The sequence below is a fragment of the Marmota marmota genome, unplaced genomic scaffold (genome assembly GCF_001458135.2).
Source record: "Marmota marmota marmota unplaced genomic scaffold, marMar, whole genome shotgun sequence".
Taxonomy (NCBI): domain Eukaryota; kingdom Metazoa; phylum Chordata; class Mammalia; order Rodentia; family Sciuridae; genus Marmota; species Marmota marmota.
In genome coordinates, this window is record NW_026000048.1 from 5,613,059 (window position 1) to 5,628,946 (window position 15,888).

The 15,888-nt window shown below is 40.7% G+C and overlaps 1 long non-coding RNA gene across 1 annotated transcript in view; it reads right to left on the minus strand.

The window, feature by feature from the left end:
• The window catches only part of LOC125619551, a 64,270-nt gene that overhangs the window by 8,083 nt on the left and 40,299 nt on the right, over window positions 1-15,888 (minus strand). The window contains exons 2-3 of the long non-coding RNA XR_007351084.1: window positions 2,145-2,330; window positions 688-848 (exon numbers count right to left, since the gene is read on the minus strand). This is a non-coding gene — a long non-coding RNA (uncharacterized LOC125619551). The remainder of the gene's footprint in view (window positions 1-687; window positions 849-2,144; window positions 2,331-15,888) is intronic.

Genomic DNA, 15,888 nt, shown 5'->3' on the forward strand with positions numbered 1-15,888 from the left:
ACACAAAGAGGTTTTGCAACAATGAAGCCCTCTGTTTAAGAGGCTGAAGGGACATCAGGAAAGTCCAAAGAACAGTTAAGAAAATTTCTTTAACCTAGAACATAGAAACTTCAACATGGCATATGGGACATGAGGAGCCTGGAATCTGGTCCCTTTCACATTCTCATTTTGCAGGGAAAAAGAGAGTTCCCTCATATGGGATGATGTTTGTGTTTAGAGCCTTTCTTGCTGTAGTGAAGACAAAATTATATTAGTGGTGTTTGGAAAGTGGACAATCACATATTTATGTCAATATGCATTTCATTCATTCACTTCAGTTGTGATTAGGCTTCGATGGGAACTAAATCCTGTTTCAACACCTGGTAATTGTAAGAATTTCCCAGTGTCTGGCTCTATGTATTTCAGAACTCTTTTCTATTCTGCTTCCCTTCTCCCCTGGGGCCTAGTACCCTGGGATGCGTTCACATGACGATAAAACCAGCGTGCCTGGACTCTTGTGCCAGAACACAGAGGGTGGTAGAAATACCCCTGAAGTCATGTCTGTATGAGGACAGCTGGAGATAGTTTGCCCACTAAGTGACTGAGAACAAACAGAGGAAGAGGGAAAGGGCAGCCATCTTACTGATTGCAATTAAAATATATCATTTTGCAAATTTTTAAAAAAAGTATATAATCATATGAACATACCATGGGCCCCTTTAGGGACTTGGAAGGGGTCCCCCAAAAGATACCCTGATGCAGAAGCTCAAGGTAAATTTTCAGCATGATCAATACATGTCTGGGTGAATGGCTGGATGATGTGAATGTCTACTTCAGGCCTTTTGCAAAGCCTTGATTCGCAATTTTCCCTGCAGAGAAAAAACAGAAGTCTGTCAACTAGATTCCAAGCCCTCGAGGTTGCCTAAGGTATATATCCAAGACTCACAAACATGGGCTTCAATCAGGCTTCTTCATAAACGCCAATAAAAGATGTTGTGACGCCAAATGTTTCTACTTTTAAGTCTGACCTCCTCTCTTTCCCCCAAGGGCCTCCCCCATTTCCCTGACTGTTTGGATTTTTCATGCTGTCTGTTTTCTATTTCTAGTCCTGTCTCCAGTTCTCTTGGAATTCTTATTGATTTCCTTATGTGCTTGACTTTTTAGAGCTGCCCTTTGCCGGGTGTCTTCTTGGCTCTTTCCTTCCTCTCCTTTCTCCTCCTCCCCACCCCCCAGCACCCTTCACCACCATCTCTCCACATCTGGATCTCCCTCCCTTTCTGTGTCTTTCTCCCCTCCTGTCTTCATGTCTTTCTGCTCTTGTCCTCTGATTCTTTCCCTCTTTCCCCAGGGCCTTCCACTTCTTCCCAAATACAACCCAGCCTCCACTCCAGCCTAACATGTTTGCCCCAATTTGCTCATTAATTGTTTAAGAATTTGATCTCGGGGTAGAGCCTCATGCAAGTTGTTTTTCCTTCCAGTGGCACAAAAGCTTTCAAGGACCCTTTTCCCTTTGGGCTTCAGAACAGGGAGCGAGGCCAAAAGAGCAGGAGTTGACCAAGGGCCTCCAGCGTCTGTATTCTCAGGCAGTGCCCTCGAGGGGACAGTCCTTGGTACACCCTGGATCTCAGACACAAGAGAAGCCTGAGTCAGTTGTTTGGGGATTCCTCTTAACTCTTGTGTTTTTCTTTAATTCTGTCTGTTTTTGTCTGACTTTCTACAGAAACTCACACCTTGTATGCTTATCACTCAGTTAACAAGTACTACAGACATCTTTGATGAGCTATGAAGGACAAAGCAAAGTCCTTGTCATCAAGAAACAAATTCTCCAGGGTCTATGGAGCCAAAGTCATCACTGCAAACAAGCACAGGACATGTAAATAATAAAATGCAGGATGCTGAATACAAATGTACCAGACGAGTGAAGGAAGAGCACAGGGCAATCAAACACAGCTTTGCAAAAGAGGAGAGAGAGTGAACTTAAAAAGCACAAAGAGGGGAGAGGGCATCTCAAGAAGGATGGCAAGAGCAGAGCCAGACCTCAGGGACTAGCCAGGGCCTCCAAGGAGAGCGAGGAGACATCCTGGCCTGGATGGAGATGGAATTCAGGGTGTATGCACAGTATAGACAGAGTGGCTGTGAGAGGCACAAAGCCTATCTCACTCTACCTGGGCTGCCATACTCAATACCATGGACATGAATTTTCTCATGGTTCTGTAGGCTGGAGGCTCCAAGATCAAGGTGCCAGTAGGATTTGGTTCCTGGTGAAGCTTCTCTTCCTGGCTTGCTGATGGTCATCTTCCCACCTTGTTCTTATGTGGCAGAGAGACCAGGAAGCTCTCTGGTGTCTCTTCCTGTAAGGACATTAGTCATGTTGGGTTAGAGCTTGTTCCTTATGACTTCTTGTAACCTAACTTACCTCCCTAAAGCTCTAACTCCAAATAGCAACATAGAGGGGTTGTGGAAAAAATATATGAATTTGGGTAGACATAAACATTCAGTCTATAGCAGAGACTCATCATCTCAAAAAGTTAAGGGGCCACCAGACTCATCCCAGCCTGTACCCAAGAGTAAAGGAAGCTGAGAGAATCTCTTAGGATTACACACGGTTTGCTTAGTCTCTTTGAGTTAGAAGTCCTGGCACCCCAGGTGCTGTGAAGCTTGTCTTCCTGGTAAGAATGCAGAGACCTTCCTGCATCAAGGTCTCCAGAAGCCATACTGTCAGGGATGAGGACTCAGCTGAGTACTGTTTTCTTTTCCATGGAGACCTGGATCAAGTTCATCCTGAACTTACAGACTCCCTGGTATGGTCCAGTTGAAATTATAAATAAAATTCACCTTGTCCAAATGATTCCTTCCTCCCATTTCAGTTTTGATTCTGAACAGTTTTAGAGGAAATGCTTTATTTCCCTGGGGAAATTCAGGGCCTACCATGTGCTTGGCACTGATCAGCTGCAATAATAACTATAATAGCAAAGGACACTGACAAAAATATCATGGAGCTTAGATATGAGTGAGACAATTAGCATAGCAAGTAAATTAGCAAGTACAGCATAAGGTAGATTGATGATAAGATAAAGGAGAAATTAAACCAGGAAAATACTGGAAGCCAAGAATCTCAGTCCACTTTCTGCTGCTATGACAGAATGCCTGAGATTGGGTAATTTATAAACAATAGAAATTTATTTGACTCATGATTGGAGGATAGGAAATACAAGAATGTGGTGCTGGATACTAGTGCTGTATCATAATGCAGAAAAAGAGCAAGCAAGCATGGGCAAGACAAAGAGAGGAAACCAAGCCAAACACATCATTTTTATAAGGATTGTCATGGGATTGTATCCATAACTAACCCTCCATAACTGACCCCTCCATCAATAACAAATCCACGTAAGGATTAACAAACTTGCCTGGCCCAGTGGCCCATATCTATAACCCCAGTGGCTCCAGAGGCTGAAGCATGAAGATCACAAGTTCAAAGCCAGCCTCAGCAATGGTGAGGCGCTAAGCAACTCAGTGAGATCCTGTCTCTAAATACAACACAAAATAGGGCTGGGGGTGTGGCTCAGTGGTTGAGTGCCCGAGTTCAATCCTCAATACCAAAAAAAAAAAAAAAAGATTTAACAACCTTAATCCATTCAGGAGGATGAAACCTCCACGACCTATCACCTTTTAAAGGTCCCACCTCCTCATACCATCACCATGGCAATTCAATTTCAATGTGAGTTTTGGAGGGGACATTCCAACCTAGTAACAAGGAAAGAGAGTGTTTCTTCACAGAAGAGGAAATACAATCGGTCAACAAATATATGAAAAAATGTTCAACATCACCAGCCATTAGAGAAATGCAAATTAAAACTACACTGAGGGCTGGGGTTGTGGCTCAGTGATAGAGCGCTCACCTAGCATGTGTGAGGCCCTGGGTTCGATATTCAGCACAACATAAAAATAAGTTAGTAAAAAATAGGTCTTGTGTCCAACTACAACAAAAAAATAAAATATTTTTAAAAAACTACACTGAGAATTCCATCTCACTCCAGTCAGAATGCCAATCAACAGGAATACAAATAACAATAAATGTTGGCCAGGATGTGGGGAAAAGGCACACTCATACATTGCTGGTGGGACTGCAAATTGGTGCAACCACTCTGGAAAGCAGTATGGAGATTCCTCAGAACACTCAGAATGGAACCATCATTTGACCCAGTTATCCCACTCTTCGGTTTATATCCAAAAGACTTAAAATCAGCATACTACTGAGATGCAGCCACATCAATGTTTATGGCAGCTCAACTCACAATAGCTAAGCTATGGAACCAACCTAGGTTCCCTTCAACAGATGAATGGATAAAGAAAATGTAATACATATACACCATATTATTCAACCATAAAGAAGAATGAAATTATGGCATTTGCAGATAAATGATCAAACTAGAGACAATCATGCTAAGTGAAATAAGCCAATCCCAAAAAAACAAAGGCCGAATGTTCTTTCTGATATGCAGATGCTGACTCACAATAGGCACAGGGGTGGGGGGGTGAGTGGGGGTTGTTCACCAGATTGGGAATGGAGGCAATGGAGGGGAGATGGGAATGGGAAAGACAGTAGAATGAATCGGACATGGTTTTCCTATGTTCATAGAATACACAACCAGTGTAATGCCACAGTGTAATACCACAGCCACAAGAATGGGAAGTTATACTCCACGTATGTATGACACGTCAAAGTACATTCTAATGTTATAAATAATTAAAAAGAAAAAATAAATTTTAAAAAAGAAAGAAAAGAGAGTGTTTTCAGAAGGGACCATGATGGGTCTTATAAAAAGAAGACTGAGAATGAGCCACTGGATTTAGTGATATGAAGGTTATTGATGAACTTGACAAGGATAGACAGAGTAGGAGGGGCTAAAGTCTACGGCAGGGAGCCTCCCAGATGGTCCCCATGCCCCCTGCCTCCTGGAATTCACATCCTTTTGTTGTCCCTTCCCACAAGGACCAGAGTTGATCAGTGAAAAACAGAAGGCCACAGAAATGGTAGCGTATAACTTCTGAGACTTGATTGTAAAAGACCATGGCTTCTGTCTTGGGCTCTCAGATCACTTGCTCTAGGAAACATCACCAACCCACAAGTAGCTGACATCTGTCAACAATGGTGTGAGTGAGCCTAGAGGTGGATCCCGGCCCTCAGGTGACACCGGCTCCAGGTAACAGCTTGATGGAAACCTCATGAGAGACCATGAGCTACATTCTCCCAGATAAGTCTCTCTGGTTCCTAAGTCACAGAACAATCACTGCCAGGGGGGACTGGAGGCAGGTAGTTCCTCCATTGTCTGTTTGATATTCAAGGAGCTGCTCTTTCTGTCCTAACATGGGGATCATGTACCCTACATCGAGTTCTCTCTCTCCCCAGTTTTCTAGTAGGAAAGCTTTTTATGATCTGCCTTTGAGAAAACTCAAGCAGACATGTTCTCCGATTGTATCACCATAATTAAAATCATGATTTCCAAGTCGAGAGCCCATAGATCTGATAAGTGGAACGAAGACCCTTTCTATCACCCCAACATCAGGCTCTGAGCACCTTCAGGAGTGGGTTCCATTGCTTCAGCTTTTATTTCATTCACATGGCTATCAAAATTAGATGAGTGAAACTGATTTGAAAAAAAAATTGATAACAGAATCTGGAGGTTCATGAAGAGAGACCTCTCTGCAGTAAAAACCAAGGTCATTCTCTTTTCTTAAATTTTTAAAGTTTAAACATAATATTTGTACATCCTTGTGGGCTATATCATGGTAATTCAATACATATACACAATCATAATTATCAAATCAGGGTATTAATCATTTCCCTCTCTTCAAACATTGATCATTTTTATGTGTCAGGAATTTCAAACTTTTCTTCTCTAGTCATTTTGAAATACATCATAGGACATTTTAATCAATAGTTGCCCCACTATGCTATAGAAAAACAGAATGAATCCTTCCCCTCTAACTGCATTTCTGTGCCCCTTATTGAACTTCTTTGGTTCCCACCCCTGCCCCTTGCCCTTCCCAGTCTCTAGTGGCCACTAGTCCATTCTATTCTTCTAGAGATCAACTTATTAATTTCACAAATGAATGTGTGTTATCTGTCTTTTTGTGCCTGGCTTGTTTTGCTTAAATTAATGACCTTCAGTTTCTGCAAGTGATAGGATTTCATTTGTGAGAAGAGTTTAAACGAAGGGCCAAGAATTGTAAAGGATACCTATAATACCCAGCTCTCAGGTTAGCTCAATTTTTAAGAGCATTTAAGTTCCCACAAGGTGTCAAGAAGGTGGCAGGAACTTAGCCAATGCCTTGCCAGCTCCAAGGGCACATTCACATCGTGTCCTATCTGGACTAACGCAAGTCCTCCAACACAAGAGGGAAGATAAAAAAATAAATGGGGATATTGTTTAATGGATAGAGTGTTCCTGTTCGGCATAATGAAAAAGTTCTGGAAATGGATAGTGGTGACGGATGTACAACATTGAGAGTGTACTTAACGCCACTTAATTGTACATTTTTTAAATGTACATTTTAATATGGTCAATTTTATGTTATGTGTTCACCATGCTACAATTAAACTAAAACACAATAGAGAAAGTCCTTGAGCCCAAAAGAACTCCCAGTCTTGGTTGGCAAAGAGCAGGTAATAAAAAGATATCATAATTGTATCTTCTAAAATAGCAGAATGCCATTTGTGCATGAATGCTATGTTTTGAATGAATAGTGAACTTTGAGAAAGCTGATATTACACTGAGTCTTGAAGCGTGGATGAGTTCATTAACTGAATAGATTCTGGGATCCTCTGCAATATCCTTAGAAAAGCTTAGGCCATGCTTCTCCTGATCCAGAAGACACCATCCAGAGGAGAGGGTGGATTTGGAAGAGAGTATCATATAAGAGGAAAGAAAGGTCACCTTCTAATCCAAGTGACTGGTTGCTGGTGAAGGAAGGACAGAAGACCCAGAAGGAAGGCTGAAGGTTACCACTAAGAGGGTGGGAGATACTGCAGAAGTTCCCACAGGGCCAGCTTTGCAATGAATGGAGAGTCGCAGACAGGCAAGGAGGAGGACTTTAAAGTTAAGTAACACAGGAGGGAACCCAGTCACCTCGAAACCCTCTGTCCCTCCCTGACACACCCAGCAGGCCCCACTCCCTTCCTGCCATGAGGAAATGGTGGTTGTAAAGCCGATAGACTGTTCTTGGGATTCTGATTGCAATCACCCGCTTTGGGGAACAATTACAACTTCATAGGAAGAAGAAGAGTTTCTAGTAAAGTGAAAAACAAACTTCAGAAAATTTTTCTTCCCTTTCAGGAGAAAAGTTTTAACCCTATATCTTTTTTTTTATGGACTCTTTTTAGTTATATATGACAGCAGAATCCATTTTGGTATAATTATACAAGCATGGAATGTATCTTAACCCAATATCTTTATTTTCCTAACCAGAAATTAAATTCCATGTTGCAGTAAGTACTCTTGTGCCAGGGGAACAATAGCACAGACATTTGAAGGAAACTTTGCTGAAAAAATACAAATTTGTTGGGTCCTATTTAAACTCACAGGCTTCCAGAAATACCTGAGGCACAGCAATTGTGGAGAATTCTGTCTACAGGCACAAGATATTTCAGAGTCCTTTTAATTCTATTATCCTTTTGTTTGCTCCTCAGTGAAAGAATCACAGAAGCTTAAAAGTAAATAGTTATAAAGGACCCAAGAGAATTTTTTTAATCCTCCTTCTAATTAAAACACCACCATAATTTGTGCAATCTACTTGAGCATTTGCAAAATGCTTTAATAAATCTTGGCCTTGACTTATTATTTAATATGATAACTGTATAAGATGCACATTATGATTTCCATTTTACAGATTCTAAAAATGAGGCTCAATGAGATTAACTGAGGTAACTGGGTCACTTGATTAGTAAATGATAGCCCAGTTTTTAAGCTCCAATATTATAACACATTATGCACTGTTCTTTTTATTTTGAAAAAAAGTTTCTGATCATGAAAGTTAGAATTTTTAATCTTAGAGAATTCAGAAGTGACAAAATAAAATAAAAGGCTGAAAAAAATAAAGGATAGTTACATCTTGATGTATAAACTTTCAGGATTTTTCTCATGAATATGTATATGCACACACTTTTAAAATAAAATGGAATTACACTATACATAAGTTTTATAATTTATATTTTTAAATGATGACATATTGCATTTTCCCATACTTCAAGATAGATAGATAAGCTATATTCTTGATCACAAACAAACCTCAGCATATTCCAAAGAATTAAAATTTTAGGAAGAATGTCTCCAGTCCCATGGAATCAAACTAGAAATCAATACCAGAAAGATAACAGGAAAATCTCAAGACATTTGTAAATTAAACAGAACACTTCTAAATAATTCATAGTCCAAAGAAGAAATATCAAGATACATTTTAAAAAAATATTGAATCAAATGAAAATAAAACATATTGAAATCTCTGGGATACAGGTAAAGCAGTGCTGAGTGGAAATTTGATAACACCTAATGAATATGCTAGAAAAGCAGAAAAACCTCAAGTCAATAATCTCAGTCCCTACCTCAAGAACCTTTAAAAAAGAGAAGAAATAAAGAGATAATAAAGTGATAAAATCCATGAAGTTGAAAGCAGAAAAATAGAAAAAAAAAACAAATGCAACAAAAAGCTTCCTTTTTTGTTATATCAATAAAATTGGCAAACTTCTAGCAAGACTGACAAAAGAAAAAAAAAGAGGGAAAACATAAATTACAAATATCAGGAATAAAATAGGAGCTACTACCACAGACCCAACAGATATCCAAAGAGTAGTAATGGAATGCCACCAGCAATGCTACCCACGTAAATATGACAAGTTAGATGAAATGGATCAATTCCCTGAAAATACAAACTACAACAATTCACCCAATATGAATTAGATCATTTGAGTAGCCCTGTAACTATCAAGAAATTGAATTTGCCATTTTAAAACTCTCAAAAAAAAAAAAAAGGAAAGAAAGAAATCTCCAGGACTTTGTGATTTCACTGGAGAATCTATCAAACACTTTAAGAGAAGCCAATAGCAATTTTATATAATCTCTTCCAGAAAATAGAACAACAGTAAATACTTACCAAACCAAAAAACATGTATAAAAAAAGAAATAAGACTATTAATCAATATAGTTCATGCATATAGATACAAAATCCCTTTTAAAAATGATAGCAAATAGAATTTAACAATATATGAAAAGAATTATACACTATTACTATAGTGGCACCCCATTTCTCTACAGAAATCTTCACCCTGGCTGATTTTAGGACTGTCAGCAAAAGAGACCTACAAAAGAGTTCAATGTAGATATACTTCTTATTTTCGTGTTACTCTGACTTACTTGGCCACTGGCTGGGAAGAAATCAGCACTCCAGGTGCTGGACACCCCCTTACTAGTTTTTCACCAATATGTATGCAGTATAGTAGTTTGTAGATATATGTAAACAAGGCCTCTGGCCTTGAGCTGGGGCTTCACAAAGATGTCTACATTTCTAAGATAAGTTACCAACTGGGCTCCATGGTAACAGCTGGCAGGGGGAGGAAAGAAAGGGGAGAAGAAGTTCCCCCTTCTCAAGTGTTGTCTTTGAAAGGTTAACTTGCCCAGAATAGTGAAAGAAAAAAACTGCTTTTATGTGAACTTCTACAGACTGTGAACTTCTGAGCCCCTCCCCTCAAGTGCTGGGTATAAAATTCTGAAACCACAGGGTTCAGGAGATTGATTGATTACAGAAAAAGCTGTCCCCTCTGAACTTGGCTGCAGCCAAATAAAACAGTTTCCTGCTATATTCAGTACCTTGTCTCATCTGTCCCTACAACATTACCAATTGGTATTTGCTCTAGCAATACAAGACTGGTTTAATGGTTAAAAAAAAAAAAAACATGGACATATCCACCATGTTAATAGTTCAAGGAAGAAAATTCATATGAATATATTGATACATACAAAAAGGTCTGACAATATTCAATATCCATTTATGGTTCTCAAAAAATATATATCCAAAAAAAAAAACTATCAGGAATAAAAAGGGAATTTCCTCAACTTGAAAAAGAACATTATAGAAAGACCACACCTAAGATTAGAGTTAATGATGAAAAATCAAACCACTGTTATTCAATATAGTAATAAAAGTTCCAATCAGTGTAATAAGCCAAGAAAAGGGAATAAAATATACAAGATCAAAAAGAAATAATAAAACCATCCTTATTTGTAGATGTATGATTGCCTATATACAAAAATCCCATGGAAATGTTATAATGCTCTTAGAACTGATCAGTGAGTTTATACAGGCTACAAGATACAAGCTAAATGTACAAAAGTTCATGTGTGAGCGCACACACACAGTAAACAAATGAACACTGAAATTAAAATACCATTTATAATCACCTAAAAAATGCTTACATTAAAACTAACCCGATACATACAGGGCTTGTATGGTGAAAACCACAAAATTTCTGATAAAAGATATACCATGTCGATGAACTGGAAGACAACATATTAAAGATGTCAGTTCTTTCCAAATTGACAAACAAGGTTAAAGCAGTTCTTATTAAATCCCCAGTGAGATTTCTATAGATAGAGGATAGGCAAGATTACCTCAAAATTCATATGGGAAAACAGAAGAACTATAATAGCTAACACACTTTGAAAAAGAAAAATAATATGGGAGGAAATCAGTGCAGCCAATTTGAAGACTTATTATCTGGAGACACTAGATAATTGTCAATAGAGACAATGTGGTGTTGGTGAACGGATAGACATATAGATCGGTGGAACACAGTAGAGAATAAACCTGCACAAATACATCCATCTGATATTTGACAAAGATACAAAAGCAATTCAATGCAATGAAGACAGCCTTTTCAATAAATGGAACTGTCAGCAATTGAGCATCCATAGAAGGGGGGAAAAAAACTCAACTTACACATCATATCTTTTAGGATTTTAACTCAAAATGGATCAAAGACTTAAAAATAAAATTTAGGACTATTAAAAATTAAGGAAAAAACATAGGGAAAGTCTTTGGATTTAAGAGGTGGCCCAAAAGATCTTAGACGAGGTACCAAACTTATGAACAGTAAAAGGAAAAACTGATAACTTGAACTTCATCCCATGAAAGATCTTATTAAGGAATATAAAGACAACCTCCAAACTGGGAGAAAATATTTGCAAACCATATATTCGACAAAGAATTACTATATTGAATACAGAATATATAAAGAACTCTTAAAATTCAACAGTAAAAAAACTTAAAAATCTAATAAGAAAATAGAAAAATCAAAATCAAAAATCCCAAAGGAGACATTTCATGAAAGAGGAAATACATAAGCACATGAAAATGTATCTAACATCACTATTCATTAGAGAAATGAAAATTAAAACCCCAATGAGATAGCACTATCTATCTCCAGAATAAAAAATGGCAATACCACCAAATGTTGGTGAGCATGCAGAGAAATTGGATCATTCCTACTTGCTATAAAATGATACAGCTACTATGGAAAGAGTTTGTCCATTTCTTTTATTTTAAAAAATACACATGTAACTGTTCTATGGCAAAGCAATTGTACTCCTAGGCATTTACTGCAGAGAAGTAAAAAATTCTATTCCCATAAAAATGGAAAAAATTTAAATCTTTTCATGAATGTTCAGTAACTTCATCTGCAATAGCCCCAAACTGGAAGCAGTCTATATATCCTTCGGTAAACAAATGTGATACATCCATACCACAGAATATTACTCAGCAATAAAAAAGAAATGAACTATAGAAACACCCAACAACTTGATAAATATCCAGAGAATTAGGCTGAGTGAACAAAGCCAATCCCAATAGATTTCATACTACATGATCCCATTTATAATAATTTCTGACAATCCTGAAATGACAAAATTATAGAGACAGAGAACAGATCAGTGATTGTCAGGGGTTGTATAATTCAATGTTTTGCTTTGCTTTGCTTTGTTTTTGGTATATTCACAGTAGTGAGCAGCCTTCACCACAATCTATTTTTAAATATTTCAATTCCCCTTAAATAAGCATCAAGCTCATTAGCACTCGATCTCCATTTTCCACACGCACACCAATTTCCAACCCCCAATCTAAACTAAGGCAAACCAGTTAGACCGTGTTTCCTCAAAAGGTGATTCCCAGGGACAAGACTCACTTCTGCCTGGGTGTGTCCACATTATAAAAGTCTCCCAGTGACATTGCCACATTGATTCTGAAGGGCAAGGTGAGTTTTGTCATGACCCTAATCTAAATTTTCTTTTTATAAATTTACCTTTCCTGGACATTTCCTATAATTGCAATCACACAGTATGTGGCCTTTTGTGACTGGCTTCTTTCAAATAGCAGAGTTTTTCAAGGATCCCTTATGTTGTAACATCTATCAATATTTATTCCTTTTTATTGCCAAATAGTATTCCATATACAGATATACTGTATCTTATTTATCTATTCAGCAATTAATGAACAGTAGACTGTTTTCACTTTTTGGCAATTATAAGCAGTGCCACTATAAACATTCATGTATGACGTTTTTGGTGCGGATACATGTTTCACTTCTTTGGGCATCCACCCTAGGAGTGGACTGCTGGGTCATGTGCTAACTCGATGTTTAACCTTTCAACCTGATGCCCATTTTGAAGACTCTCCTGGAAGTAAAAAGCACTTCTTCATTCACGGAGGCATCTTTGAGGGTCTTGATCCATATTGCCAAATCACACTCCTGAATATTATTCCAGGTTTTGCTCCCCACAGCAGTCCAAGAGCATGCCTTCATGGAATAAATCTGGGCTCCAGATGGTCCTAAGTGATCTGATTCTTTTTGGCCCTGCGGGCTCACGAGGCAGCCCACTCATTTTCCACACAAGGCTTTATATAGGAGCCAGAAGACCTGTCTCTCCTGCCAGACCTGCAACTTGCTGGCCGGGCCACCTTGGGCAGGTTATCGTTCTCTGCAAAAGGAAGACAAAACTCACCCTGCCTGCTTCCCTCAGTCCTCCTCCAAGATCAATGTGGCAATGTCACTGGGAGACTTTTGCAATGTGGACACACCCAGGCGGAGACGGGTCTCATCCCAGGGAATCACCTTTTGAGAAACACGGTCTGCCTGGGTTGTCTTAGCATCACCGTCTTTGACAGAACTTGGCCGTCAGGGTCATGGCTCTTTGGTTCAGGTGTATCTACTTTAACAGAGCTTGAGATCAAACAGTCTTTCTAAAGACTGTTTCTTAGGCTAAACACACACACTACCACCAGTGAACAAGTTAAGGATGGACAAAGGGGGATGAAGTTTCTGAGAATCCATACTGCACCAGGAAAGTTTTTGTTATCATTGATGAAAAGTTCTTCTTTCCATTGAAATGGAATGTGCCCCTCCAGAATCCAACCAGTGGTCTCTACCCTGCCGTCCGGGAGCTAAGCCCGAGCTGAGATTTGTAAGACTCTTTTCACAAGCCCAGCACCATCCCCAGAGGCTCAGGAGGCAGTGGGGCCTGCTTGTGTGCATGCTGAGCCCAAGGGACCAGCGCCTTCTCAGTGTCTGCACCCTGGCCAACATGCCCATGCCTGGACCTGTGGACATTTGCCAGAGGCTGAAGGGAGATCCTTTTGCTTGTGAGAAGGCAGTAAAGGTCATCAATCATGACCAGAAATAAACCAGTGGCCTGGGATCAGGGCACCGCCTTTCTGCATGTCCATGAGCATCCTTCCTGTGGCAAGGGAACACAATTCCATTAGTCCAAAGCCCCAAGTCACAGCGGCTGCTGTACAGACCAAGCTACCTGCTCCCTCCCTCCCTATGTCGCTGCAGGTGTCCACTGGAGGAGGAGGAATTCTGTTCAACTTCCTCTTACTAATCCCAGAAGGCTTATTGGAGAGATAAATATATTCAATCAAATAAGATCAGCCATTAGGCAATCCGCGCTCCCTGTTTCGGCACTGTGCGTGTATCCTCTTTAATTCCCACAGCAATCTCCCAGACAGGCATCGCACCCATTTTACAGATCAGCAAACCAAGGTCCCTTGAGGTGAAGGGACCTGCTGAGGCTGTAAAGCCAGAAGGAAGCCAGGCCATCTTCGGCAGGCCAGGCCTTGTTGACTTCAAAGCCCACGTTCTTCTCATTTCACAATGACTCTGGGTATGATCTGGAACCCAGGGCTAACTAGCAAAAAAAAAAAAAAAAAAAAGAAGTGTGGCTAGATGGACCCAGTGAGGTCCCTGCCAAGGGATGGGGGCAAAGCACCACCTTCAAGTTCCGATGTGGGGAAGAAGCCAAGTGTTTCTGTTCCCTCCCTCAGAGGCGGGCAGGAGCCCACCCACCTGAGTGTGTGCCTCCTCCAGCCCGGTTGTTTGGATCATCTGTTTTTATTCTGGCTTCTCCCCTTCCCTCTTCCCCTGCAAAGCCCTTTGTGTCATGGATTTTCGCTTCCAGTTCAATTTCAAGAATTGTTTAGGCAAGGAGGGCCTCTCCCTGGGTGTTTGTTTTTGTTGACAGGAAACATTAGTTATGAGTCATTCCAAAGCAGTGTATCAAAGAGCAGGGCAGACGCAGCAGTGGGGGTGCGCTGCAGATCGGGAGGCCCCTGGGGTTGCCTGGGCCTCCCTAGAAGTTTCGAGGTCACTGGCCCCAGGCATCGCCGGGTGGTTTGCGAGGAATAGCATCTAGTCATTGTTAGGCTTTTGGTGTGGGTCAGCAAGGACAATCCCCAGGGAAGCAGCTCCAGGTCAGACCACAAGCTGAATAAAATTAAGGAACACAAGCTGATGACAAGCCATCGAAATCCTGTCCTAGGAGCTCAGCACACCAGCACCAAAGACACCCCATGATGGACAGTGCCGACCAATGAATGGATTGGCCAGAGCCCTGGGCAGGATGATGTTTCCAATGGGCTAATCCTCTATGGCCTTTTTAAAGGCCACAGAATGAGGGCCACCTGCTGCTTTGGGCATCCCTAGAGGACATGCAACTCTAAGGACATGCAATTCTAGGGACACCAGCAGCGTCCACCACATACCAACACAGATACTTTCCCACTGTCACTAAAACACTCTATGTGTGTGTGATGACCTTAAGGACTGGCCTTGGTTCTCTCTAGAGTCACCTGTTGTGTGACCTCCTATCTTCTGTTCAACACCATCCTGAAGATGCAACCCAAGCACAAAGAAGCATAAGACATAATTTCTGCCTTCGAAGAGCACAATGAGAACCCAAATACTGACATGCAAAACAGGAAACAGTGCCAGGCTCTGCACTCTCAATCGTAAGGTAGTGTGGTGACAACAAAAACAGTTGTGGGGGCTTAGAAGGAGGAGAAAAACCTCAGCACTCAAAGTTCCAGGTCAGAGTAATCAGGGAAGGCTCCCTGGAGGTGGTGGGACCTGAGCCAGTCCTTCCACAATGGGTTCAGAGTGGGGCGTGGAATTCTAGGTGGGAGGAGCAGCATGGCCAGGACCAAGTACAGAGCTCAATCCAGGCACGGCAGATGACTCACTGCTGGCTCTTCACCAGCACATTCTAACCAAGAGAAAAAGCAGGATGTCTCCGAGCCCAGAGGAGGTGGGGAAGTTGGCTTCACTAATAGCTCTGGATTTCAAACCCATGCAGGTGGAATAGAGAATGCTTCTTAAGTGCTATCCATGTGCCAGCCTCGTGACACAAACTTACTTAGTTCTTGAAACAAATCTGTGGGAATACTGTCATTAAGCCCCATTTTCCTTATGGATAAACTGAGGCTTACCAAGGTTAGGGGACATGCCTTAAATCACAAGCAGAGTGACAGAGACAGGCCTCTGACCTGGGCCTGCTCACCACAGAGCGGGTACCCATTTCACCAGGC